Consider the following 3,143-nt stretch of genomic DNA (forward strand, 5'->3'; position numbering starts at 1 on the left):
CAAAAACTTTGTGTGATGTGTTAGGTTTCCGTGAATTTGATAATTGTTCTTTAAATTTGCATCTTGCGGATTCCACCATTAAGAAACCTATGGGAAGGATTAATGATGTTCTTATTGTTGTAAATAGGAATTATATGCCCTTAGATTTCATTGTTCTTGATATAGATTACAATCCTACATGTCTTATTATTCTTGGTAGACCTTTCCTTAGAACGATTGGTGCAATTATTGATATGAAAGAAGGAAATATTAGATTCCAATTTCCGTTAAGGAAAGGCATGGAACACTTTCCTAGAAAGAAAGTTAAATTACTTTATGAATCTATTATGAGATCCACATATGGATTGCATACCAAAGATGACAATACCTAGATCTATTCTTGTTTTTTATGCCTAGCTGGGGCGTTAAACGATAGCGCTTGTTGGGAGGCAACCCAATTTTATTTTTGTTTCTTGATTTTTGTTCCTATTTAGTAATAAATAATTCATCTAGCTTATGTTTAGATGTGGTTTTATGTTTTTAATTAGTGTTTGTGCCAAGTAGAACCTTTGGGAAGACTTGGGGGAAGTCTTTGCGATCTTGCTGTAAAAAACAGAAACTTTAGCGCTCACGAGATTTGCTGCCATTTTTTACTGGAGAGTGCTATTTAGTTAATTCTTTTTGAAGATGATTAATAGGTAAATACTTCACGTCCATATATTTATTTTAGAATTTTTGGGGTTCCATAAGTATTCGAAACCTACAGATTACTACAGACTGTTCTGTTTTTGACATATTCTGTTTTTGACATATTCTGTTTTTCGTGTGTTATTTGCTTATTTTGATGAATCTATTTCTAGTATTTGAGTGTATGAACCATAGAAAAGTTGGAATACAGTAGGTTTAACACCAATATAAATAAATAATGAGTTCATTACAGTACCTTGAAGTGGTGTTTTGTTTTCTTTCGCTAACGGAGCTCATGAGATTTTCTGTTAAGTTTTGTATTGTGAAGTTTTCAAGTTTTGGGTAAAGATTTGATGGATTTTGGAATAAGGAGTGGCAAGAGCCTAAGCTTGGGGATTCCCAAGGCACCCCAAGGTAAAATTAAAGGACAACCAAAAGCCTAAGCTTGGGGATGCCCTGGAAGGCATCCCCTCTTTCGTCTTCTTCCATCGGTAACTTTACTTGAGGCTATATTTTTATTCACCACATAATATGTGTTTTGCTTGGAGCATCTTGTATGATTTGAGTCTTTGATTTTTAGTTTACCGCAATCATCCTTGCTGTACACACCTTTTCAGAGAGACACACATGAATCGGAATTCATTAGAATACTCTATGTGATTCACTTATATCTTTTGAGTTAGATAATTTTGCTCTAGTGCTTCGCTTATATATTTTAGAGCACGGCGGTGGTTTTATTTTATAGAAATAATTGATCTCTCATGCTTCACTTATATTATTTTGAGAGTACTTTAGAACAACGTGGTAATTTTCTTTGGTTATAAAATTAGTCCTAATATGATAGGCATCTAAGATGGGTATAATAAAAACTTTCATAAAAAGTGCATTGAATACTATGAGAAGTTTGATACTTGATAATTGTTTTGAGATATGAAGATGGTGATATTAGAGTCATGCTAGTTGAGTAGTTGTGAATTTGATAAATACTTGTTCTAAAGTTTGTGATTCCCGTAGCATGCACGTATAGTGAACCGTTATGTGATGAAGTCGGAGCATGATTTATTTATTGATTGTCTTCCTTATGAGTGGCGGTCGGGGACGAGCGATGGTATTTTCCTACCAATCTATCCCCCTAGGAGCATGCGGGTAGTACTTTGTTTTGATAACTAATATATTTTTGCAATAAGTGTGTGAGTTCTTTATGACTAATGTTGAATCCATGGATTATACGCACTCTCACCCTTCCACCATTGCTAGCCTCTCTTGTACCACGCAACATTCGCCGGTACCATACATCCACCATATACCTTCCTCAAAAAAATCCACCATACCTATCTATTATGGCATTTCCATAGCCATTCCGAGAGATATTGCCATGCAACTTACCACTGTTTCGTTTGTTATGACACATTACATCGATCATTGTCATATTGCTTTGCATGATCATGTAGTTGACATTGTATTTGTGGCAAAGCCACTTTCATAATTCTTTCATACATGTCACTCTTGATTCATTGCATATCCCGGTACACCGCCGGAGGCATTCACATAGAGTCATATTTTGTTCTAGTATCGAGTTGTAATTTTAGAGTTGTAAGTAAATAAAAGTGTGATTATCATCATTATTAGAGCATTGTCCCAAGTGAGAAAAGGATGATGGAGACTATGATTCCTCCACAAGTCCGGATGAGACTCCGGACGAAAAGAAAAAAGAACAAAAAAGAGGCCATAAAAAAAGAGGAAAGGGCCCAAATAAAAAAATGAGAGAAAAAGAGAGATGGGACAACGTTACTATCCTTTTACCACACTTGTGCTTCAAAGTAGCACCATGATCTTCATGATAGAGAGTCTCCTATGTTGTCACTTTCATATACTAGTGGGAATTTTACATTATAGAACTTGGCTTATATATTCCAATGATGGGCTTCCTTAAAATGCCTTAGGTCTTCGTGATCAAGCGAGTTGGATGCACACCCACTTAGTTTCTTTTGTTGAGCTTTCATACAGTTATAGCTCTAGTGCATCCGTTGCATGGCAATCCCTACTCACTCACATTGATATCTATAGATGGGCATCTCCATTGCCCGTTAATATGCCTAGTTGACGTGAGACTATCTGCTCCTTTTTTGTCTTCTCCACAACCACCATTCTATTCCACCTATAGTGCTATATCCATGGCTCACGCTCATGTATTGCGTGAAGATTGAAAAAGTTTGAGAACATCAGAAGTATGAAACAATTTCTTGGCTTGTCATCGGGGTTGTGCATGATTTAAATATTTTGTGTAGTGAAGATACAGCATAGCCAGACTATATGATTTTAGTAGGGATAACTTTCTTTGGCCATGTTATTTTGAGAAGACATGATTGCTTTGTTAGTATGCTTGAAGTATTTATTATTTTTATGTCAATATTAAATTTTTGTCTTGAATCTTTCGCATCTGAACATTCATGCCACAATAAATAAAATTACATTGA

Source organism: Triticum urartu, chromosome 6 (genome assembly GCF_003073215.2).
Source record: "Triticum urartu cultivar G1812 chromosome 6, Tu2.1, whole genome shotgun sequence".
In the NCBI taxonomy this organism is placed as follows: Eukaryota; Viridiplantae; Streptophyta; class Magnoliopsida; order Poales; family Poaceae; genus Triticum; species Triticum urartu.